At 45.3% G+C, this 26,821-nt stretch overlaps 2 non-coding genes across 2 annotated transcripts; both read right to left on the minus strand.

The window, feature by feature from the left end:
* Positions 1-17,618: 17,618 nt before the first annotated feature.
* Positions 17,619-17,691, minus strand: TRNAS-UGA (transfer RNA serine (anticodon UGA)). Its single transcript has one exon. It is a non-coding gene; the product is annotated as a tRNA-Ser (tRNA).
* Positions 17,692-19,712: 2,021 nt separating this feature from the next.
* TRNAS-UGA (transfer RNA serine (anticodon UGA)) lies at positions 19,713-19,785 on the minus strand. Its single transcript has one exon. It is a non-coding gene; the product is annotated as a tRNA-Ser (tRNA).
* Between the last annotated feature and the right edge of the window lie 7,036 nt (positions 19,786-26,821).

Consider the following 26,821-nt stretch of genomic DNA (forward strand, 5'->3'; position numbering starts at 1 on the left):
AATACATGAAGGAAAGAAGCCAACAGTCGGCGAGGCCAAGGAAAGCATTGGGGATTATGTTTTATGTCTTTTTTAATTTTACTTGCATAATCACAGAACTGAGTAATGCAATCTGCTTAGGGGAAAGATAAACACAAAGTAGAAGAAAAAACAACGTGCCGATGGTGGGGACCGAACCCACGACCTCCGAATATCGCGTCCGGTGCTCTTCCAACTGAGCTACATCGGCCGCTGTCCCTCCTGCTACTTGTTTGGGTATTTATGTTGTCTGTATACGAACCTTGAGAGTGTTCACCAGCGCCGCCCTCAACTATAGCGGCGAACGTGGAACGTCCTGTGTTACCGCCAGCGTCACGTAGAACGTGATCAAGAGCGAGAGCGAAAGCTGTGCTAGAACCCTCTTACGCTACCTATGGCTTCAAGACTGCCGGAACCGAGACCCCCGTAAGCTACAAGCAGATAAATGAAGGGGAAATGAGGGTGCTCGTTATAATACATGAAGGAAAGAAGCCAACAGTCAGCGAGGCCAAGGAAAGCATTGGGGATTAGGTTTTATGTCTTTTTTTTTTAATTTTACTTGGATAATTACAGAAATGAGTAATGCAATCTGCTTAGGGAAAGATATTTAAACACAAAGTAGAAGGAAAAACAACGTGCCGATGGTGGGGACCGAACCCACGACCTCCGAATATCGCGTCCGGTGCTCTTCCAACTGAGCCACATCGGCCGCTGTCCCCCTGCTACTTGTTCGGGTATTTATGTTGTCTGTATACGAGCCTTGAGAGTGTTCACCAGCGCCGCCCTCAAGAGCACCGGGCGCGATATTTGTAGGTTGTGGGTTCGGTCCCCACCATCGGCACGTTCTTTTTTCTTCTACTTTGCGTTTAATTATCTTTCCCCTAAGCAGATTGCATTACTCATTTCTGTGATTATCCAATAAAAATTAAAAAAAAAAGACATAAAACATAATCCCCAATGCTTTCCTTGGCCTCGCCGACTGTTGGCTTCTTTCCTTCATATATATATATATATATATATATATATATATATATATATATATATATATATATTGTAACGTTAAGTTACAAATGTATATATAAGCAGATAAATGAAGGGGAAATGAGGGTACTCGTTATAATACATGAAGGAAAGAAGCCGACAGTCGGCGAGGCCAAGGAAAGCATTGGGGATTGTACTTTGTCTTTTTTTTTATTTTTACTTCCTAATGACGTAAATTAGTAATGTAATGTGTTTAGGGGAAAGACAAAAAAACACTAAGTAGAAAGAAAAACAACGTGCCGATCGCAGGAAACGAACCCACGACCTCCGAATAACGCGTCCGGTGCTCTTCAAACTGAGCTACATCGGCCGCTTTCCCCCCTGCTACTTTCTTGGGTATTAATGTTGTCTGTATACGAACCTTGAGAGTGTCCACCAGCGCCGCCCTCAACTATAGCGGCGAACGTGGAACGTCCTGTGTTACCGCCAGCGTCCGCAGAACGTGATCACGAGTGAGAGCGAAAGCTGTGCTAGAACCCTCTTACGCTACCTATGGCTTCAAGACTGCCGGAACCGAGACCCCCGTAAGCTACAAGCAGATAAATGAAGGGGAAATGAGGGTGCTCGCTATAATACATGAAGGAAAGAAGCCAACAGTCGGCGAGGCCAAGGAAAGCATTGGGGATTATGTTTTATGTCTTTTTTTTAGTTTTACTTGGATAATCACAGAAATGAGTAATGCAATCTGCTTAGGGGAAAGATAATTAAACACAAAGTAGAAGAAAAAACAACGTGCCGATGGTGGGGACCGAACCCTCGTCCTCCGAATATCGCGTCCGGTGCTCTTCCAACTGAGCTACATCGGCCGCTGTCCCTCCTGCTACTTGTTTGGGTATTTATGTTGTCTGTATACGAACCTTGAGAGTGTTCACCAGCGCCGCCCTCAACTATAGCGGCGGACGTGGAACGTCCTGTGTTACCGCCAGCGTCACGTAGAACGTGATCAAGAGCGAGAGCGAAAGCTGTGCTAGAACCCTCTTACGCTACCTATGGCTTCAAGACTGCCGGAACCGAGACCCCCGTAAGCTACAAGCAGATAAATGAAGGGGAAATGAGGGTGCTCGTTATAATACATGAAGGAAAGAAGCCAGCAGTCGGCGAGGCCAAGGAAAGCATTGGGTATTATGTTTTATGTCTTTTTATTCAATTTTTACTTGGATAATCACAGAAATGAGTAATGCAATCTGCTTAGGGGAAAGATAATTAAACACAAAGTAGAAGAAAAAACAACGTGCCGATGGTGGGGACCGAACCCACGACCTCCGAATATCGCGTCCGGTGCTCTTTCAACTGAGCTACATCGGCCGCTGTCCCCCCTGCTACTTGTTTGGGTATTTATGTTGTCTGTATACGAACTTTGAGAGTGTTCACCAGCGCCGCCCTCCACTATAGCGGCGAACGTTTAACGTCCTGTGTTACCGCCAGCGTCACGTAGAACGTGATCAAGAGCGAGGGCGAAAGCTGTGCTAGAACCCTCTTACGCTACCTATGGCTTCAAGACTGCCGGAACCGAGACCCCCGTGAGCTACTAGCAGATAAATGAAGGGGAAATGAGGGCGCTCGTTATAATACATGAAGGAAAGAAGCCAACAGTCGGCGAGGCCAAGGAAAGCATTGGGGTTTATGTTTTATGTCTTTTTTTTAATTTTTACTTGGATAATCACAGAAATGAGTAATGCAATCTGCTTAGGGGAAAGATAATTAAACACAAAGTAGAAGAAAAAAACACGTGCCGATGGTGGGGACCGAACCCACGACCTCCGAATATCGCGTCCGGTGCTCTTTCAACTGAGCTACATCGGCCGCTGTCCCCCCTGCTACTTGTTTGGGTATTTATGTTGTCTGTATACGAACTTTGAGAGTGTTCACCTGCGCCGCCCTCCACTATAGCGGCGAACGTTTAACGTCCTGTGTTACCGCCAGCGTCACGTAGAACGTGATCAAGAGCGAGGGCGAAAGCTGTGCTAGAACCCTCTTACGCTACCTATGGCTTCAAGACTGCCGGAAGCGAGGCCCCCGTAAGCTACAAGCAGATAAATGAAGGGGAAATGACGGTGCTCGTTATAATACATGAAGGAAAGAAGCCAACAGTCGGCGAGGCCAAGGAAAGCATTGGGGATTATGTTTTATGTCTTTTTTTTTTTAATTTTTACTTGGATAATCACAGAAATGAGTAATGCAGTCTGCTTAGGGGAAGATAATTAAACACAAAGTAGAAGAAAAAAAAAACGTGCCGATGGTGGGGACCGAACCCACGACCTCCGAATATCGCGTCCGGTGCTCTTCGAACTGAGCTACATCGGCCGCTGTCCCCCCTGCTACTTGTTTGGGTATTTATGTTGTCTGTATACGAACCTTGAGAGCGTTCACCAGCGCCGCCCTCAACTATAGCGGCGGACGTGAAACGTCCTGTGTTACCGCCAGCGTCACGTAGAACGTGATCAAGAGCGAGGGCGAAAGCTGTGCTAGAACCATCTTACGCTACCTATGGCTTCAAGACTGCCGGAACCGAGACTCCCGTAAGCTACAAGCAGATAAATGAAGGGGAAATGAGGGTGCTCGTTATAATACATGAAGGAAAGAAGCCAACAGTCGGCGAGGCCAAGGAAAGCATTGGGGATTATGTTTTATGTCGTCTTTTTAAATTTTTACTTGGATAATCACAGAAATGAGCAATGCAATCTGCTTAGGGGAAAGATAATTAAACACAAAGTAGAAGAAAAAAAAAACGTGCCGATGGTGGGGACCGAACCCACGACCTCCGAATATCGCCTCCGGTGCTCTTCCAACTGAGCCACATCGGCCGTAGTCCCCCCTCCTACTTGTTTGGGTATTTATGTTGTCTGTATACGAACCTTGAGAGTGTTCACCAGCGCCGCCCTCAAGAGCACCGGACGCGATATTTGGAGGTCGTGGGTTCGGTCCCCACCATCGGCACGTTGTTTTTTCTTCTACTTTGCGGTTTATTATCTTTCCCATAAGCAGATTGAATTACTCATTTCTGTGATTATCCAATAAAAATAAAAAAAAGACATAAAACATAATCCCCCATGCTTTCCTTGGCCTCGCCGACTGTTGGCTTCTTTCCTTCATATATATATATATATATATATATATATATATATATTGTAATGTTAAGTTACAAATATATATATAAGCAGATAAATGAAGGGGAAATGAGGGTACTCGTTATAACACATGAAGGAAAGAAGCCGACAGTCGGCGAGGCCAAGGAAAGCATTGGGGATTGTACTTTGTCTTCTTTTTATTTTTACTTTCTAATGACGTAAATTAGTAATGTAATGTGTTTAGGGGAAAGACAAAAAAACACTAAGTAGAAAGAAAAACAACGTGCCGATCGCAGGAAGCGAACCCACGACCTCCGAAAACGCGTCCGGTGCTCTTCCAACTGAGCTACATCGGCTGCTTTCCCCCCTGCTACTTTCTTGGGTATTAATGTTGTCTGTATACGAACCTTGAGAGTGTTCGCCAGCGCCGCCTCAACTATAGCGGTGGACGTGGAACGTCCTGTGTTACCGCCAGCGTCCGTAGATCGTCATCACGAGTGAGAGCGAAAGCTGTGCTAGAACCCTCTTACGCTACCTATGGCTTCAAGACAGCCGGAACCGAGACCCACGTAAGCTACAAGAAGATAAATGTAGGGGAAATGAGGGTGCTCGTTATAATACATGAAGGAAAGAAGCCAATAGTCGGCGAGGCCAAGGAAAGCATTGGGTATTATGTTTTATGTCTTTTTTAATTTTACTTGCATAATCACAGAAATGAGTAATGCAATCTGCTTAGGGGAAAGATAAACACAAAGTAGAAGAAAAAACAACGTGCCGATGGTGGGGACCGAACCCACGACCTCCGAATATCGCGCCCGGTGCTCTTCCAACTGAGCTACATCGGCCGCTGTCCCTCCTGCTACTTGTTTGGGTATTTATGTTGTCTGTATACGAACCTTGAGAGTGTTCACCAGCGCCGCCCTCAACTATAGCGGCGAACGTGGAACGTCCTGTGTTACCGCCAGCGTCACGTAGAACGTGATCAAGAGCGAGAGCGAAAGCTGTGCTAGAACCCTCTTACGCTACCTATGGCTTCAAGACTACCGGAACCGAGACCCCCGTAAGCTACAAGCAGATAAATGAAGGGGAAATGAGGGTGCTCGTTATAATACATGAAGGAAAGAAGCCAACAGTCGGCGAGGCCAAGGAAAGCATTGGGGATTATGTTTTATGTCTTTTTTTTTAATTTTACTTGGATAATCACAGAAATGAGTAATGCAATCTGCTTAGGGGAAAGATAATTAAACACAAAGTAGAAGGAAAAACAACGTGCCGATGGTGGGGACCGAACCCACGACCTCCGAATATCGCGTCCGGTGCTCTTCCAACTGAGCCACATCGGCCGCTGTCCCCCCTGCTACTTGTTTGGGTATTTATGTTGTCTGTATACGAGCCTTGAGAGTGTTCACCAGCGCCGCCCTCAAGAGCACCGGGCGCGATATTTGTAGGTTGTGGGTTCGGTCCCCACCATCGGCACGTTGTTTTTTCTTCTACTTTGCGTTTAATTATCTTTCCCCTAAGCAGATTGCATTACTCATTTCTGTGATTATCCAATAAAAATTAAAAAAAAGACATAAAACATAATCCCCAATGCTTTCCTTGGCCTCGCCGACTGCTGGCTTCTTTCCTTCACATATATATATATATATATATATATATATATATATATATATATATATATATATATATATATATATATATCTTGTAACGTTAAGTTACAAATGTATATATAAGCAGATAAATGAAGGGGAAATGAGGGTACTCGTTATAATACATGAAGGAAAGAAGCCGACAGTCGGCGAGGCCAAGGAAAGCATTGGGGATTGTACTTTGTCTTTTTTTTTATTTTTACTTCCTAATGACGTAAATTAGTAATGTAATGTGTTTAGGGGAAAGTCAAAAAAACACTAAGTAGAAAGAAAAACAACGTGCCGATCGCAGGAAACGAACCCACGACCTCCGAATAACGCGTCCGGTGCTCTTCAAACTGAGCTACATCGGCCGCTTTCCCCCCTGCTACTTTCTTGGGTATTAATGTTGTCTGTATACGAACCTTGAGAGTGTTCACCAGCGCCGCCCTCAACTATAGCGGCGAACGTGCAACGTCCTGTGTTACCGCCAGCGTCCGCAGAACGTGATCACGAGTGAGAGCGAAAGCTGTGCTAGAACCCTCTTACGCTACCTATGGCTTCAAGACTGCCGGAACCGAGACCCCCGTAAGCTACAAGCAGATAAATGAAGGGGAAATGAGGGTGCTCGCTATAATACATGAAGGAAAGAAGCCAACAGTCGGCGAGGCCAAGGAAAGCATTGGGGATTATGTTTTATGTCTTTTTTTTTAATTTTACTTGGATAATCACAGAAATGAGTAATGCAATCTGCTTAGGGGAAAGATAATTAAACACAAAGTAGAAGAAAAAACAACGTGCCGATGGTGGGGACCGAACCCTCGTCCTCCGAATATCGCGTCCGGTGCTCTTCCAACTGAGCTACATCGGCCGCTGTCCCTCCTGCTACTTGTTTGGGTATTTATGTTGTCTGTATACGAACCTTGAGAGTGTTCACCAGCGCCGCCCTCAACTATAGCGGCGGACGTGGAACGTCCTGTGTTACCGCCAGCGTCACGTAGAACGTGATCAAGAGCGAGAGCGAAAGCTGTGCTAGAACCCTCTTACGCTAGCTATGGCTTCAAGACTGCCGGAACCGAGACCCCCGTAAGCTACAAGCAGATAAATGAAGGGGAAATGAGGGTGCTCGTTATAATACGTGAAGGAAAGAAGCCAGCAGTCGGCGAGGCCAAGGAAAGCATTGGGGATTATGTTTTATGTCTTTTTATTCAATTTTTACTTGGATAATCACAGAAATGAGTAATGCAATCTGCTTAGGGGAAAGATAATTAAACACAAAGTAGAAGAAAAAACAACGTGCCGATGGTGGGGACCGAACCCACGACCTCCGAATATCGCGTCCGGTGCTCTTTCAACTGAGCTACATCGGCCGCTGTCCCCCCTGCTACTTGTTTGGGTATTTATGTTGTCTGTATACGAACTTTGAGAGTGTTCACCAGCGCCGCCCTCCACTATAGCGGCGAACGTTTAACGTCCTGTGTTACCGCCAGCGTCACGTAGAACGTGATCAAGAGCGAGGGCGAAAGCTGTGCTAGAACCCTCTTACGCTACCTATGGCTTCAAGACTGCCGGAACCGAGACCCCCGTGAGCTACTAGCAGATAAATGAAGGGGAAATGAGGGCGCTCGTTATAATACATGAAGGAAAGAAGCCAACAGTCGGCGAGGCCAAGGAAAGCATTGGGGTTTATGTTTTATGTCTTTTTTTTTAATTTTTACTTGGATAATCACAGAAATGAGTAATGCAGTCTGCTTAGGGGAAAGATAATTAAACACAAAGTAGAAGAAAAAAAAAAACGTGCCGATGGTGGGGACCGAACCCACGACCTCCGAATATCGCGTCCGGTGCTCTTCGAACTGAGCTACATCGGCCGCTGTCCCCCCTGCTACTTGTTTGGGTATTTATGTTGTCTGTATACGAACCTTGAGAGCGTTCACCAGCGCCGCCCTCAACTATAGCGGCGGACGTGAAACGTCCTGTGTTACCGCCAGCGTCACGTACAACGTGATCAAGAGCGAGGGCGAAAGCTGTGCTAGAACCATCTTACGCTACCTATGGCTTCAAGACTGCCGGAACCGAGACTCCCGTAAGCTACAAGCAGATAAATGAAGGGGAAATGAGGGTGCTCGTTATAATACATGAAGGAAAGAAGCCAACAGTCGGCGAGGCCAAGGAAAGCATTGGGGATTATGTTTTATGTCGTCTTTTTAAATTTTTACTTGGATAATCACAGAAATGAGTAATGCAATCTGCTTAGGGGAAAGATAATTAAACACAAAGTAGAAGAAAAAAAAAACGTGCCGATGGTGGGGACCGAACCCACGACCTCCGAATATCGCCTCCGGTGCTCTTCCAACTGAGCCACATCGGCCGTAGTCCCCCCTCCTACTTGTTTGGGTATTTATGTTGTCTGTATACGAACCTTGAGAGTGTTCACCAGCGCCGCCCTCAAGAGCACCGGACGCGATATTTGGAGGTCGTGGGTTCGGTCCCCACCATCGGCACGTTGTTTTTTCTTCTACTTTGCGTTTAATTATCTTTCCCCTAAGCAGATTGCATTACTCATTTCTGTGATTATCCAATAAAAATTAAAAAAAAGACATAAAACATAATCCCCCATGCTTTCCTTGGCCTCGCCGACTGTTGGCTTCTTTCCTTCATATATATATATATATATATATATATATATATATATATATATATATATATATTGTAATGTTAAGTTACAAATATATATATAAGCAGATAAATGAAGGGGAAATGAGGGTACTCGTTATAACACATGAAGGAAAGAAGCCGACAGTCGGCGAGGCCAAGGAAAGCATTGGGGATTGTACTTTGTCTTCTTTTTATTTTTACTTTCTAATGACGTAAATTAGTAATGTAATGTGTTTAGGGGAAAGACAAAAAAACACTAAGTAGAAAGAAAAACAACGTGCCGATCGCAGGAAGCGAACCCACGACCTCCGAAAACGCGTCCGGTGCTCTTCCAACTGAGCTACATCGGCTGCTTTCCCCCCTGCTACTTTCTTGGGTATTAATGTTGTCTGTATACGAACCTTGAGAGTGTTCGCCAGCGCCGCCTCAACTATAGCGGTGGACGTGGAACGTCCTGTGTTACCGCCAGCGTCCGTAGAACGTCATCACGAGTGAGAGCGAAAGCTGTGCTAGAACCCTCTTACGCTACCTATGGCTTCAAGACAGCCGGAACCGAGACCCACGTAAGCTACAAGAAGATAAATGTAGGGGAAATGAGGGTGCTCGTTATAATACATGAAGGAAAGAAGCCAACAGTCGGCGAGGCCAAGGAAAGCATTGGGTATTATGTTTTATGTCTTTTTTAATTTTACTTGCATAATCACAGAAATGAGTAATGCAATCTGCTTAGGGGAAAGATAAACACAAAGTAGAAGAAAAAACAACGTGCCGATGGTGGGGACCGAACCCACGACCTCCGAATATCGCGTCCGGTGCTCTTCCAACTGAGCTACATCGGCCGCTGTACCTCCTGCTACTTGTTTGGGTATTTATGTTGTCTGTATACGAACCTTGAGAGTGTTCACCAGCGCCGCCCTCAACTATAGCGGCGAACGTGGAACGTCCTGTGTTACCGCCAGCGTCACGTAGAACGTGATCAAGAGCGAGAGCGAAAGCTGTGCTAGAACCCTCTTACGCTACCTATGGCTTCAAGACTACCGGAACCGAGACCCCCGTAAGCTACAAGCAGATAAATGAAGGGGAAATGAGGGTGCTCGTTATAATACATGAAGGAAAGAAGCCAACAGTCGGCGAGGCCAAGGAAAGCATTGGGGATTATGTTTTATGTCTTTTTTTTTAATTTTACTTGGATAATCACAGAAATGAGTAATGCAATCTGCTTAAAGGAAAGATAATTAAACACAAAGTAGAAGGAAAAACAACGTGCCGATGGTGGGGACCGAACCCACGACCTCCGAATATCGCGTCCGGTGCTCTTCCAACTGAGCCACATCGGCCGCTGTCCCCCCTGCTACTTGTTTGGGTATTTATGTTGTCTGTATACGAGCCTTGAGAGTGTTCACCAGCGCCGCCCTCAAGAGCACCGGGCGCGATATTTGTAGGTTGTGGGTTCGGTCCCCACCATCGGCACGTTGTTTTTTCTTCTACTTTGCGTTTAATTATCTTTCCCCTAAGCAGATTGCATTACTCATTTCTGTGATTATCCAATAAAAATTAAAAAAAAAAGACATAAAACATAATCCCCAATGCTTTCCTTGGCCTCGCCGACTGTTGGCTTCTTTCCTTCATATATATATATATATATGTATATATATATATATATATATATTGTAACGTTAAGTTACAAATGTATATATAAGCAGATAAATGAAGGGGAAATGAGGGTACTCGTTATAGTACATGAAGGAAAGAAGCCGACAGTCGGCGAGGCCAAGGAAAGCATTGGGGATTGTACTTTGTCTTTTTTTTTATTTTTACTTCCTAATGACGTAAATTAGTAATGTAATGTGTTTAGGGGAAAGACAAAAAAACACTAAGTAGAAAGAAAAACAACGTGCCGATCGCAGGAAACGAACCCACGACCTCCGAATAACGCGTCCGGTGCTCTTCAAACTGAGCTACATCGGCCGCTTTCCCCCCTGCTACTTTCTTGGGTATTAATGTTGTCTGTATACGAACCTTGAGAGTGTTCACCAGCGCCGCCCTCAACTATAGCGGCGAACGTGCAACGTCCTGTGTTACCGCCAGCGTCCGCAGAACGTGATCACGAGTGAGAGCGAAAGCTGTGCTAGAACCCTCTTACGCTACCTATGGCTTCAAGACTGCCGGAACCAGCCCCGCCGGGGTGGCGCAGTGGTTACGGCGCTCGACTACTGTTCCCAAGGACGCGGGATCGAATCCCGGCCTCGGCGGCCGCTTTTCGGTGGAGGCGAAAAAGCAGGGCGCCCGTGTGCTGTGCGATGTCAGTGCACGTTAAAGAACCCCAGGTGGTCGAAATTTCCGGTGTCCTCCACAACGGCGTCTCTCATAGCCTGAGTCGCTTTGGGACGTTAAACCCCACAAACCAAACCAAACCAAAGACTGCCGGAACCGAGACCCCTGTAAGCTACAAGCAGATAAATGAAGGGGAAATGAGGGTGCTCGCTATAATACATGAAGGAAAGAAGCCAACAGTCGGCGAGGCCAAGGAAAGCATTGGGGATTATGTTTTATGTCTTTTTTTTTTTAATTTTACTTGGATAATCACAGAAATGAGTAATGCAATCTGCTTAGGGGAAAGATAATTAAACACAAAGTAGAAGAAAAAACAACGTGCCGATGGTGGGGACCGAACCCTCGTCCTCCGAATATCGCGTCCGGTGCTCTTCCAACTGAGCTACATCGGCCGCTGTCCCTCCTGCTACTTGTTTGGGTATTTATGTTGTCTGTATACGAACCTTGAGAGTGTTCACCAGCGCCGCCCTCAACTATAGCGGCGGACGTGGAACGTCCTGTGTTACCGCCAGCGTCACGTAGAACGTGATCAAGAGCGAGAGCGAAAGCTGTGCTAGAACCCTCTTACGCTAGCTATGGCTTCAAGACTGCCGGAACCGAGACCCCCGTAAGCTACAAGCAGATAAATGAAGGGGAAATGAGGGTGCCGTTATAATACGTGAAGGAAAGAAGCCAGCAGTCGGCGAGGCCAAGGAAAGCATTGGGGATTATGTTTTATGTCTTTTTATTCAATTTTTACTTGGATAATCACAGAAATGAGTAAAGCAATCTGCTTAGGGGAAAGATAATTAAACACAAAGTAGAAGAAAAAACAACGTGCCGATGGTGGGGACCGAACCCACGACCTCCGAATATCGCGTCCGGTGCTCTTTCAACTGAGCTACATCGGCCGCTGTCCCCCCTGCTACTTGTTTGGGTATTTATGTTGTCTGTATACGAACTTTGAGAGTGTTCACCAGCGCCGCCCTCCACTATAGCGGCGAACGTTTAACGTCCTGTGTTACCGCCAGCGTCACGTAGAACGTGATCAAGAGCGAGGGCGAAAGCTGTGCTAGAACCCTCTTACGCTACCTATGGCTTCAAGACTGCCGGAACCGAGACCCCCGTGAGCTACTAGCAGATAAATGAAGGGGAAATGAGGGCGCTCGTTATAATACATGAAGGAAAGAAGCCAACAGTCGGCGAGGCCAAGGAAAGCATTGGGGTTTATGTTTTATGTCTTTTTTTTAATTTTTACTTGGATAATCACAGAAATGAGTAATGCAATCTGCTTAGGGGAAAGATAATTAAACACAAAGTAGAAGAAAAAAACACGTGCCGATGGTGGGGACCGAACCCACGACCTCCGAATATCGCGTCCGGTGCTCTTTCAACTGAGCTACATCGAACGCTGTCCCCCCTGCTACTTGTTTGGGTATTTATGTTGTCTGTATACGAACTTTGAGAGTGTTCACCTGCGCCGCCCTCCACTATAGCGGCGAACGTTTAACGTCCTGTGTTACCGCCAGCGTCACGTAGAACGTGATCAAGAGCGAGGGCGAAAGCTGTGCTAGAACCCTCTTACGCTACCTATGGCTTCAAGACTGCCGGAACCGAGACCCCCGTGAGCTACTAGCAGATAAATGAAGGGGAAATGAGAGCGCTCGTTATAATACATGAAGGAAAGAAGCCAACAGTCGGCGAGGCCAAGAAAAGCATTGGGGTTTATGTTTTATGTCTTTTTTTAATTTTTACTTGGATAATCACAGAAATGAGTAATGCAATCTGCTTAGGGGAAACATAATTGAACACAAAGTTGAAGGAAAAACAACGTGCCGATGGTGGGGACCAAACCCACGACCTCCGAATATCGCGTCCGGTGCTCTTCCAACTGAGTTGCATCGGCCGCTGTCCCCCCTACTACTTGTTTGGGTATTTATGTTGTCTGTATACGAACCTTGAGAGTATTCACCAGCGCCGCCCTCAACTATAGCGGCGGACGTGGAACGTCCTGTGTTACCGCCAGCGTCACGCAGAACGTGATCAAGAGCGAGGGCGAAAGCTGTGCTAGAACCCTCTTACGCTACCTACGGCTTCAAGAATGCCGGAACCGATACCCCCGTAAGCTACAAGCAGATAAATGAAGGGGAAATGAGGGTGCTCGTTATAATACATGAAGGAAAGAAGCCAACAGTCGGCGAGGCCAAGGAAAGCATTGGGGATTATGTTTTATGTCTTTTCTTTTTAATTTTTACTTGGATAATCACAGAAATGAGTAATGCAATCTGCTTAGGGGAAAGATAATTAAACACAAAGTAGAAGGAAAAACAACCTGCCGATGGTGGGGACCGAACCCGTGACCTCCGAATATCGCGTCTGGTGCTCTTCCAACTGAGTTACATCGGCCGCTGTCCCCCCTGCTACTTGTTTGGGTATTTATGTTGTCTGTATACGAACCTTGAGAGTGTTCACCAGCGCCGCCCTCAACTATAGCGGCGGACGTGGAACGTCCTGTGTTACCGCCAGCGTCACGTAGAACGTGATCAAGAGCGAGGGCGAAAGCTGTGCTAGAACCCTCTTACGCAACATATGGCTTCAAGACTGCCGGAACCGAGACCCCCGTAATCTACAAGCAGATAAATGAAGGGGAAATGAGGGTGCTCGTTATAATACATGAAGGAAAGAAGCCAACAGTCGGTGAGGCCAAGGAAAGCATTGTTGATTATGTTTTATGTCTTTTTTTTAAATTTTTACTTGGATAATCACAGAAATGAGTAATGCAATCTGCTTAGGGGAAAGATAATTAAACACAAAGTAGAAGAAAAACAACGTGCCGATGGTGGGGACCGAACCCACGACCTCCGAATATCGCGTCCGGTGCTCTTCGAACTGAGCTACATCGGCCGCTGTCCCTCCTGCTACTTGTTTGGGTATTTATGTTGTCTGTATACGAACCTTGAGAGTGTTCACCAGCGCCGCCCTCAACTATAGCGGCGGACGTGGAACGTCCTGTGTTACCGCCAGCGTCACGTAGAACGTGATCACGAGTGAGAGCGAAAGCTGTGCTAGAACCATCTTACGCTACCTATGGCTTCAAGACTGCCGGAACCGAGACCCCCGTATGCTACAAGCAGATAAATGATGGGGAAATGAGGGTGCTCGTTATAATACATGAAGGAAAGAAGCCAACAGTCGGCGAGGCCAAGGAAAGCATTGGGGATTATGCTTTATGTCTTTTTTTTAATTTTTACTTGGATAATCACAGAAATGAGTAATGCAATCTGCTTAGGGGAAAGATAATTAAACACAAAGTAGAAGAAAAACAAAACGTGCCGATGGTGGGGACCGAACCCACGACCTCCGAATATCGCGTCCGGTGCTCTTCCAACTGAGCTACATCTGTTTTTTTTTTTTCTTTATTTCCTGGCTTTGGTTCATACCATTTCACAAGAACACAACACGAATAACACAAAACAAAGTACATATTGGAAGGTCATCATCAGCCAATGTCAGGCTGGCTTCGTCTCAGTACATTAAAACTCCCGCAACGACAGCAAAGGCTCTACCCTTGAGAGCCATTCGGGAGGTTCAGCAGCCACTTTCTGTATGGCAATAAACCAATTCACACTTTCTCGAAAGTATATTCTAGCGGGTCGAACTGAGCTACATCTGCCGCTGTCCCCCCTGCTACTTGTTTGGGTATTTATGTTGTCTGTATACGAACCTTAAGAGTGTTCACCAGCGCCGCCCTCAAGAGCACCGGACGCGATATTCGGAGGTCGTGGGTTCGGTCCCCACCATCGGCACGTTGTTTTTGCTTCTACTTTGTGTTTAATTATCTTTCCCCTAAGCAGATTGCATTACTCATTTCTGTGATTATACAAGTAAAAATTAAAAAAAAAAGACATAAAACATAATCCCCAATGCTTTCCTTGGCCTCGCCGACTGTTGGCTTCTTTCCTTGATATATATATATGTATATATATATATATATATATATATATATATATATATATATATATATATATATATATATATATATATATATATATATATATATATATATATAGGATAAGTAAATAGACGTACTTGGTTGCTAGAGGTTACATAAAAGTGAAAAATTGCTTCATACTGTTTCCAAGTTTATTTGTAGTCGACGTTTCGGCAGGAGCCCTGCCTGAGAAAGGCAGGGCTCCTGCCGAAACGTCGACTACAAATAAACTTGGAAACAGTATGAAGCAATTTTTCACTTTTATATATATATATATATATATATATATATATAGATAGATAGATAGATAGATAGATAGATAGATAGATAGATAGATAGATAGATAGATAGATAGATAGATAGATAGATAGATAGATAGATAGATAGATAGATAGATAGATAGATAGATAGATAGATAGATAGATAGATAGATAGATAGATAGATAGATAGATAGATAGATAGATAGATAGATAGATAGATAGATAGATGAAGGGGAGATGAGGGTGCTCATTATAATACATGAAGGAAAGATGCCTCGCCGACTGTAGGCTTCTTTCCTTCATATATATATATATATATATTGTAACGTTAAGTTACAAATATATATATAAGCAGATAAATGATGGGTAAATGAGGGTACTCGTTATAATACATGAAGGAAAGAAGCCGACAGTCGGCGAGGCCATGGAAAGCATTGGGGATTGTACTTTGTCTTTTATTTTATTTTTACTTCCTAATGACGTAAATTAGTAATGTAATGTGTTTAGGGGAAAGACAAAAAACACTAAGTAGAAAGAAAAACAATGTGCCGATGGCAGGAAACGAACCCACGACCTCCGAATAACGCGTCCGGTGCTCTTCCAACTGAGCTACATCGGCCGCTGTCTCCCCTGCTACTATCTTGGGTATTAATGTTGTCTGTATACGAACCTTGAGAGTGTTCACCAGCGCCGCCCTCAACTATAGCGGTGGACGTGGAACGTCCTGTGTTACCGCCAGCGTCCGTAGAACGTGATCACGAGTGAGAGCGAAAGCTGTGCTAGAACCCTCTTACGCTACCTATGGCTTCAAGACTGCCGGAACCGAGACCCCGTAAGCTACAAGCAGATAAATGAAGGGGAAATGAGGGTGCTCGTTATAATACATGAAGGAAAGAAGCCAACAGTCGGCGAGGCCAAGGAAAGCATTGGGGATTATGTTTTATGTCTTTTTTTTAATTTTACTTGGATAATCACAGAAATGAGTAATGCAATCTGCTTAGGGGAAAGATAATTAAACACAAAGTAGAAGAAAAAACAACGTGCCGATGGTGGGGACCGAACCCACGACCTCCGAATATCGCCTCCGGTGCTCTTCCAACTGAGCCACATCGGCCGCTGTCCCCCCTGCTACTTGTTTGGGTATTTATGTTGTCTATACGAACCTTGAGAGTGTTCACCAGCGCCGCCCTCAAGAGCACCGGACGCGATATTTGGAGGTCGTGGGTTCGGTCCCCACCATCGGCACGTTGTTTTTTCTTCTACTTTGCGTTTAATTATCTTTCCCCTAAGCAGATTTCATTACTCATTTCTGTGATTATCCAATAAAAATTAAAAAAAGACATAAAACATAATCCCCAATGCTTTCCTTGGCCTCGCCGACTGTTGGCTTCTTTCCTTCATATATATATATATATATTGTAACGTTAAGTTACAAATATATATATAAGCAGATAAATGAAGGGGAAATGAGGATACTCGTTATAATACATGAATGAAAGAAGCCGACTGTCGGCGAGGCCAAGGAAAGCATTGGAGATTGTACTTTGTCTTTTTTTTTAATTTTTACTTCATAATCACGTAAATTAGTAATGTATGTGTTTAGGGGAAAGATATATAAACACAAAGTAGAAAGAAAAACAACGTGCCAATGTTGGGAACCGAACCCACGACCTCCGAATAACGCGTCCGGTGCTCTTCCAACTGAGCTACATCGGCCGCTGTCCCCCCTGCTACTTTCTTGGGTATTAATGTTGTCTGTATACGAACCTTGAGAGTGTTCACCAGCGCCACCCTCAACTATAGCGGGGGACGTGGAACGTCCTGTGTTACCGCCAGCGTCACGTAGAACGTGATCGCGAGTGAGAGCGAAAGCAGTGCTAGAACCCTCTTACGCTACCTATGGCTTCAAGACTGCCGGAAGCGAGACCCCCGTAAGCTACAAGCAGATAAATGAAGGGGAAATGACGGTGCTCGTTATAATACATGAAGGAAAGAAGCCAACAGTCGGCGAGGCCAAGGAAAGCATTGGGGATTATGTTTTATGTCTTCTTTTTAAATTTTTACTTGGATAATCACAGAAATCAGTAATGCAATCTGCTTAGGGGAAAGATAATTAAACACAAAGTAGAAGAAAAAAAAACGTACCGATGGTGCGGACCGAACCTACGACCTCTGAATATCACCTCCGGTGCTCTTCCAACTGAGCTATATCGGCCGCTGTCCCCCCTGCTACTTGTTTGGGTATTTATGTTGTCTGTATACGAACCTTGAGAGTGTTCACCAGCGCCACCCTCAACTATAGCGGTGGACGTGGAACGTCCTGTGTTACCGCCAGCGTAAAGTAGAACGTGATCAAGAGCGAGGGCGAAAGCTGTGCTAGAACCCTCTTATGCTACCTATGGCTTCAAGACTGCCGGAACCGAGACCCCCGTAAGCTACAAGCAGATAAATGAAGGGGAAATGAGGGTGCTGGTTATAATACATGAAGGAAAGAAGCCAACAGTCGGCGAGGCCAAGGAAAGCATTGGGGATTATGTTTCATGTCTTTTTTCTTAATTTTACTTGGATAATCACAGAAATGAGTAATGCAATCTGCTTAGGGGAAAGATAATTAAACACAAAGTAGAAGAAAAAACAACGTGCCGATGGTGGGGACCGAACCCACGACCTCCGAATATCACCTCCGGTGCTCTTCCAACTGAGCCACATCGGCCGCTGTCCCCCCTGCTACTTGTTTGGGTATTTATGTTGTCTGTATACGAACCTTGAGAGTGTTCACCAGCGCCGCCCTCAAGAGCACCGGACGCGATATTTGGAGGTCGTGGGTTCGGTCCCCACCATCGGCACGTTGTTTTTTCTTCTACTTTGCGTTTAATTATCTTTCCCCTAAGCAGATTGCATTACTCATTTCTGTGATTATCCAATAAAAATTAAAAAAAAGACATAAAACATAATCCCCAATGCTTTCCTTGGCCTCGCCGACTGTTGGCTTCTGTCCTTCATATATATATATATATATTGTAACGTTAAGTTACAAATATATATATAAGCAGATAAATGAAGGGGAAATTAGGGTACTCGTTATAATACATGAAGGAAAGAAGCCGACAGTCGGCGAGGCCAAGGAAAGCATTGGGGATTGTACTTTGTCTTCTTTTTATTTTTACTTCCTAATGACGTAAATTAGTAATGTAATGTGTTTAGGGGAAAGATAAATAAACACAAAGTAGAAAGAAAAACAACGTGCCGATGGTGGGAACCGAACCCACAACCTCCGAATAACGCGTCCGGTGCTCTTCCAACTGAGCTACATCGGCCGCTGTTCCCACTGCTACTTTCTTGAGTATCAATGTTGTCTATATACCAACCTTGAGAGTGTTCACCAGCGCCGCCCTCAACTATAGCGGTGGACGTGGAACGTCCTGTGTTACCGCCAGCGTCACGTAGAACGTGATTACGAGGTAGGGCGAAAGCTGTGCTAGAACCCTATTATGCTACCTGTGGCTTCAACACTGCCAGAACCGAGATTCCCGTAAGCTACAAGCAGATAAATGAAGGGGAAATGAGGATACTCGTTATAATACATGAATGAAAGAAGCCGACTGTCGGCGAGGCCAAGGAAAGCATTGGGGATTGTACTTTGTCTTCTTTTTATTTTTACTTCCTAATGACGTAAATTAGTAATGTAATGTGTTTAGGGGAAAGATAAATAAACACAAAGTAGAAAGAAAAACAACGTGCCGATGGTGGGAACCGAACCCACAACCTCCGAATAACGCGTCCGGTGCTCTTCCAACTGAGCTACATCGGCCGCTGTCCCCCCTGCTACTTTCTTGGGTATTAATGTTGTCTGTATACGAACCTTGAGAGTGTTCACCAGCGCCACCCTCAACTATAGCGGGGGACGTGGAACGTCCTGTGTTACCGCCAGCGTCACGTAGAACGTGATCGCGAGTGAGAGCGAAAGCAGTGCTAGAACCCTCTTACGCTACCTATGGCTTCAAGACTGCCGGAAGCGAGACCCCCGTAAGCTACAAGCAGATAAATGAAGGGGAAATGACGGTGCTCGTTATAATACATGAAGGAAAGAAGCCAACAGTCGGCGAGGCCAAGGAAAGCATTGGGGATTATGTTTTATGTCTTCTTTTTAAATTTTTACTTGGATAATCACAGAAATCAGTAATGCAATCTGCTTAGGGGAAAGATAATTAAACACAAAGTAGAAAAAAAAAACGTACCGATGGTGCGGACCGAACCTACGACCTCTGAATATCACCTCCGGTGCTCTTCCAACTGAGCTATATCGGCCGCTGTCCCCCCTGCTACTTGTTTGGGTATTTATGTTGTCTGTATACGAACCTTGAGAGTGTTCACCAGCGCCACCCTCAACTATAGCGGTGGACGTGGAACGTCCTGTGTTACCGCCAGCGTAACGTAGAACGTGATCAAGAGCGAGGGCGAAAGCTGTGCTAGAACCCTCTTATGCTACCTATGGCTTCAAGACTGCCGGAACCGAGACCCCCGTAAGCTACAAGCAGATAAATGAAGGGGAAATGAGGGTGCTGGTTATAATACATGAAGGAAAGAAGCCAACAGTCGGCGAGGCCAAGGAAAGCATTGGGGATTATGTTTCATGTCTTTTTTTCTTAATTTTACTTGGATAATCACAGAAATGAGTAATGCAATCTGCTTAGGGGAAAGATAATTAAACACAAAGTAGAAGAAAAAACAACGTGCCGATGGTGGGGACCGAACCCACGACCTCCGAATATCACCTCCGGTGCTCTTCCAACTGAGCCACATCGGCCGCTGTCCCCCCTGCTACTTGTTTGGGTATTTATGTTGTCTGTATACGAACCTTGAGAGTGTTCACCAGCGCCGCCCTCAAGAGCACCGGACGCGATATTTGGAGGTCGTGGGTTCGGTCCCCACCATCGGCACGTTGTTTTTTCTTCTACTTTGCGTTTAATTATCTTTCCCCTAAGCAGATTGCATTACTCATTTCTGTGATTATCCAATAAAAATTAAAAAAAAGACATAAAACATAATCCCCAATGCTTTCCTTGGCCTCGCCGACTGTTGGCTTCTGTCCTTCATATATATATATATATATATATTGTAACGTTAAGTTACAAATATATATATAAGTAGATAAATGAAGGGGAAATGAGGGTACTCGTTATAATACATGAAGGAAAGAAGCCGACAGTCGGCGAGGCCAAGGAAAGCATTGGGGATTGTACTTTGTCTTCTTTTCATTTTTACTTCCTAATGACGTAAATTAGTAATGTAATGTGTTTAGGGGAAAGACAAAAAAACACTAAGTAGAAAGAAAAACAACGTGCCGATCGCAGGAAGCGAACCCACGACCTCCGAAAACGCGTCCGGTGGTCTTCCAACTGAGCTACATCGGCCGCTTTCCCCCCTGCTACTTTCTTGGGTATTAATGTTGTCTGTATACGAACCGTGAGAGTGTTCACCAGCGCCGCCCTCAACTATAGCGGTGGACGTGGAACGTCCTGTGTTACCGCCAGCGTCCGTAGAACGTCATCACGAGTGAGAGCGAAAGCTGTGCTAGAACCCTCTTACGCTACCTATGGCTTCAAGACTGCAGGAACCGAGACCCACGTAAGCTACAAGCAGATAAATGAAGGGGAAATGAGGGTGCTCGTTATAATACATGAAGGAAAGAAGCCAACAGTCGGCGAGGCCAAGGAAAGCATTGGGGATTATGTTTTATGTCTTTTTTTTTAATTTTACTTGGATAATCACAGAAATGAGTAATGCAATCTGCTTAGGGGAAAGATAAATAAACACAAAGTAGAAGGAAAAACAACGTGCCGATGGTTGGGACCGAACCCACGACCTCCGAATATCGCGTCCGGTGCTCTTCCAACTGAGCCACATCGGCCGCTGTCCCCGCTGCTACTTGTTTGGGTATTTATGTTGTCTGTATACGAACCTTGAGAGTGTTCACCAGCGCCGCCCTCAAGAGCACCGGACGCGATATTTGTAGGTCGTGGGTTCGGTCCCCACCATCGGCACGTTGTTTTTTCTTCTACTTTGCGCTTAATTATCTTTCCCCTAAGCAGATTGCATTACTCATTTCTGTGATTATCCAAAAAAAATTAAAAAAAAGACATAAAACATAATCCCCAATGCTTTCCTTGGCCTCGCCGACTGTTGGCTTCTTTCCTTCATATATATATATATACATATATATATATATATATATATATATATATATATATATATATATTTATTGTAACTTTAAGTTACAAATATATATATAAGCAGATAAATGAAGGGGAAATGAGGGTACTCGTTATAATACATGAAGGAAAGAAGCCGACAGTCGGCGAGGCCAAGGAAAGCATTGGGGATTGTACTTTGTCTTTTTTTTATTTTTACTTCCTAATGACGTAAATTAGTAATGTAATGTGTTTAGGGGAAAGACAAAAAAACACTAAGTAGAAAGAAAAACAACGTGCCGATCGCAGGAAACGAACCCACGACCTCCGAATAACGCGTCCGGTGCTCTTCAAACTGAGCTACATCGGCCGCTGTCTCCCCTGCTACTTGTTTGGGTATTTATGTTGTCTGTATACGAACTTTGAGAGTGTTCACCAGCGCCGCCCTCCACTATAGGGGCGAACGTTTAACGTCCTGTGTTACCGCCAGCGTCACGTAGAACGTGATCAAGAGCGAGGGCGAAAGCTGTGCTAGAACCCTCTTACGCTACCTATGGCTTCATGACTGCCGGAACCGAGACCCCCGTGAGCTACTAGAAGATAAATGAAGGGGAAATGAGGGCGCTCGTTATAATACATGAAGGAAAGAAGCCAACAGTCGGCGAGGCCAAGGAAAGCATTGGGGTTTATGTTTTATGTCTTTTTTTAATTTTTACTTGGATAATCACAGAAATGAGTAATGCAATCTGCTTAGGGGAAAGATAAATAAACACAAAGTAGAAGGAAAAACAACGTGCCGATGGTGGGGACCGAACCCACGACCTCCGAATATCGCGTCCGGTGCTCTTCCAACTGAGCCACATCGGCCGCTGTCCCCCCTGCTACTTGTTTGGGTATTTATGTTGTCTGTATACGAACCTTGCGAGTATTCACCAGCGCCGCCCTCAAGAGCACCGGACGCGATATTTGTAGGTCGTGGGTTCGGTCCCCACCATCGGCACGTTGTTTTTTCTTCTACTTTGCGTTTAATTATCTTTCCCCTAAGCAGATTGCATTACTCATTTCTGTGATTATCCAATAAAAATTAAAAATAAAGACATAAAACATAATCCCCCATGCTTTCCTTGGCCTCGCCGACTGTTGGCTTCTTTCCTTCATATATATATATATATATATATATATATATATATATACATATATATATATATATATATATATATATATATATATATATATATATATTGTAATGTTAAGTTACAAATATATATATAAGCAGATAAATGAAGGGGAAATGAGGGTACTCGTTATAACACATGAAGGAAAGAAGCCGACAGTCGGCGAGGCCAAGGAAAGCATTGGGGATTGTACTTTGTCTTCTTTTTATTTTTACTTTCTAATGACGTAAATTAGTAATGTAATGTGTTTAGGGGAAAGACAAAAAAACACTAAGTAGAAAGAAAAACAACGTGCCGATCGCAGGAAGCGAACCCACGACCTCCGAAAACGCGTCCGGTGCTCTTCCAACTGAGCTACATCGGCTGCTTTCCCCCCTGCTACTTTCTTGGGTATTAATGTTGTCTGTATACGAACCTTGAGAGTGTTCGCCAGCGCCGCCTCAACTATAGCGGTGGACGTGGAACGTCCTGTGTTACCGCCAGCGTCCGTAGAACGTCATCACGAGTGAGAGCGAAAGCTGTGCTAGAACCCTCTTACGCTACCTATGGCTTCAAGACAGCCGGAACCGAGACCCACGTAAGCTACAAGAAGATAAATGTAGGGGAAATGAGGGTGCTCGTTATAATACATGAAGGAAAGAAGCCAACAGTCGGCGAGGCCAAGGAAAGCATTGGGTATTATGTTTTATGTCTTTTTTAATTTTACTTGCATAATCACAGAAATGAGTAATGCAATCTGCTTAGGGGAAAGATAAACACAAAGTAGAAGAAAAAACAACGTGCCGATGGTGGGGACCGAACCCACGACCTCCGAATATCGCGTCCGGTGCTCTTCCAACTGAGCTACATCGGCCGCTGTCCCTCCTGCTACTTGTTTGGGTATTTATGTTGTCTGTATACGAACCTTGAGAGTGTTCACCAGCGCCGCCCTCAACTATAGCGGCGAACGTGGAACGTCCTGTATTACCGCCAGCGTCACGTAGAACGTGATCAAGAGCGAGAGCGAAAGCTGTGCTAGAACCCTCTTACGCTACCTATGGCTTCAAGACTACCGGAACCGAGACCCCCGTAAGCTACAAGCAGATAAATGAAGGGGAAATGAGGGTGCTCGTTATAATACATGAAGGAAAGAAGCCAACAGTCGGCGAGGCCAAGGAAAGCATTGGGGATTATGTTTTATGTCTTTTTTTTAATTTTACTTGGATAATCACAGAAATGAGTAATGCAATCTGCTTAGGGGAAAGATAATTAAACACAAAGTAGAAGGAAAAACAACGTGCCGATGGTGGGGACCGAACCCACGACCTCCGAATATCGCGTCCGGTGCTCTTCCAACTGAGCCACATCGGCCGCTGTCCCCCCTGCTACTTGTTTGGGTATTTATGTTGTCTGTATACGAGCCTTGAGAGTGTTCACCAGCGCCGCCCTCAAGAGCACCGGGCGCGATATTTGTAGGTTGTGGGTTCGGTCCCCACCATCGGCACGTTGTTTTTTCTTCTACTTTGCGTTTAATTATCTTTCCCCTAAGCAGATTGCATTACTCATTTCTGTGATTATCCAATAAAAATTAAAAAAAAGACATAAAACATAATCCCCAATGCTTTCCTTGGCCTCGCCGACTGTTGGCTTCTTTCCTTCATATATATATATATATATATATATATATTGTAACGTTAAGTTACAAATGTATATATAAGCAGATAAATGAAGGGGAAATGAGGGTACTCGTTATAGTACATGAAGGAAAGAAGCCGACAGTCGGCGAGGCCAAGGAAAGCATTGGGGATTGTACTTTGTCTTTTTTTTTATTTTTACTTCCTAATGACGTAAATTAGTAATGTAATGTGTTTAGGGGAAAGACAAAAAAACACTAAGTAGAAAGAAAAACAACGTGCCGATCGCAGGAAACGAACCCACGACCTCCGAATAACGCGTCCGGTGCTCTTCAAACTGAGCTACATCGGCCGCTTTCCCCCCTGCTACTTTCTTGGGTATTAATGTTGTCTGTATACGAACCTTGAGAGTGTTCACCAGCGCCGCCCTCAACTATAGCGGCGAACGTGCAACGTCCTGTGTTACCGCCAGCGTCCGCAGAACGTGATCACGAGTGAGAGCGAAAGCTGTGCTAGAACCCTCTTACGCTACCTATGGCTTCAAGACTGCCGGAACCAGCCCCGCCGGGGTGGCGCAGTGGTTACGGCGCTCGACTACTGTTCCCAAGGATGCGGGATCGAATCCCGGCCTCGGCGGCCGCTTTTCGGTGGAGGCGAAAAAGCAGGGCGCCCGTGTGCTGTGCGATGTCAGTGCACGTTAAAGAACCCCAGGTGGTCGAAATTTCCGGTGTCCTCCACAACGGCGTCTCTCATAGCCTGAGTCGCTTTGGGACGTTAAACCCCACAAACCAAACCAAAGACTGCCGGAACCGAGACCCCCGTAAGCTACAAGCAGATAAATGAAGGGGAAATGAGGGTGCTCGCTATAATACATGAAGGAAAGAAGCCAACAGTCGGCGAGGCCAAGGAAAGCATTGGGGATTATGTTTTATGTCTTTTTTTTAATTTTACTTGGATAATCACAGAAATGAGTAATGCAATCTGCTTAGGGGAAAGCTAATTAAACACAAAGTAGAAGAAAAAACAACGTGCCGATGGTGGGGACCGAACCCTCGTCCTCCGAATATCGCGTCCGGTGCTCTTCCAACTGAGCTACATCGGCCGCTGTCCCTCCTGCTACTTGTTTGGGTATTTATGTTGTCTGTATACGAACCTTGAGAGTGTTCACCAGCGCCGCCCTCCACTATAGCGGCGAACGTTTAACGTCCTGTGTTACCGCCAGCGTCACGTAGAACGTGATCAAGAGCGAGGGCGAAAGCTGTGCTAGAACCCTCTTACGCTACCTATGGCTTCAAGACTGCCGGAACCGAGACCCCCGTGAGCTACTAGCAGATAAATGAAGGGGAAATGAGGGCGCTCGTTATAATACATGAAGGAAAGAAGCCAACAGTCGGCGAGGCCAAGGAAAGCATTGGGGTTTATGTTTTATGTCTTTTTTTTAATTTTTACTTGGATAATCACAGAAATGAGTAATGCAATCTGCTTAGGGGAAAGATAATTAAACACAAAGTAGAAGAAAAAAACACGTGCCGATGGTGGGGACCGAACCCACGACCTCCGAATATCGCGTCCGGTGCTCTTTCAACTGAGCTACATCGAACGCTGTCCCCCCTGTTTCCTTTTTGGGTATTTATGTTGTCTGTATACGAACTTTGAGAGTGTTCACCTGCGCCGCCCTCCACTATAGCGGCGAACGTTTAACGTCCTGTGTTACCGCCAGCGTCACGTAGAACGTGATCAAGAGCGAGGGCGAAAGCTGTGCTAGAACCCTCTTACGCTACCTATGGCTTCAAGACTGCCGGAACCGAGACCCCCGTGAGCTACTAGCAGATAAATGAAGGGGAAATGAGAGCGCTCGTTATAATACATGAAGGAAAGAAGCCAACAGTCGGCGAGGCCAAGGAAAGCATTGGGGTTTATGTTTTATGTCTTTTTTTTAATTTTTACTTGGATAATCACAGAAATGAGTAATGCAATCTGCTTAGGGGAAAGATAATTAAACACAAAGTAGAAGAAAAAAACACGTGCCGATGGTGGGGACCGAACCCACGACCTCCGAATATCGCGTCCGGTGCTCTTTCAACTGAGCTACATCGAACGCTGTCCCCCCTGCTACTTGTTTGGGTATTTATGTTGTCTGTATACGAACTTTGAGAGTGTTCACCTGCGCCGCCCTCCACTATAGCGGCGAACGTTTAACGTCCTGTTTTACCGCCAGCGTCACGTAGAACGTGATCAAGAGCGAGGGCGAAAGCTGTGCTAGAACCCTCTTACGCTACCTATGGCTTCAAGACTGCCGGAACCGAGACCCCCGTGAGCTACTAGCAGATAAATGAAGGGGAAATGAGAGCGCTCGTTATAATACATGAAGGAAAGAAGCCAACAGTCGGCGAGGCCAAGAAAAGCATTGGGGTTTATGTTTTATGTCTTTTTTTAATTTTTACTTGGATAATCACAGAAATGAGTAATGCAATCTGCTTAGGGGAAACATAATTGAACACAAAGTTGAAGGAAAAACAACGTGCCGATGGTGGGGACCAAACCCACGACCTCCGAATATCGCGTCCGGTGCTCTTCCAACTGAGTTACATCGGCCGCTGTCCCCCCTACTACTTGTTTGGGTATTTATGTTGTCTGTATACGAACCTTGAGAGTATTCACCAGCGCCGCCCTCAACTATAGCGGCGGACGTGGAACGTCCTGTGTTACCGCCAGCGTCACGCAGAACGTGATCAAGAGCGAGGGCGAAAGCTGTGCTAGAACCCTCTTACGCTACCTACGGCTTCAAGAATGCCGGAACCGATACCCCCGTAAGCTACAAGCAGATAAATGAAGGGGAAATGAGGGTGCTCGTTATAATACAT

This window comes from Amblyomma maculatum, chromosome 4, assembly GCF_055883805.1.
Source record: "Amblyomma maculatum isolate TAMU_Amacu chromosome 4, ASM5588380v1, whole genome shotgun sequence".
NCBI lineage: Eukaryota > Metazoa > Arthropoda > Arachnida > Ixodida > Ixodidae > Amblyomma > Amblyomma maculatum.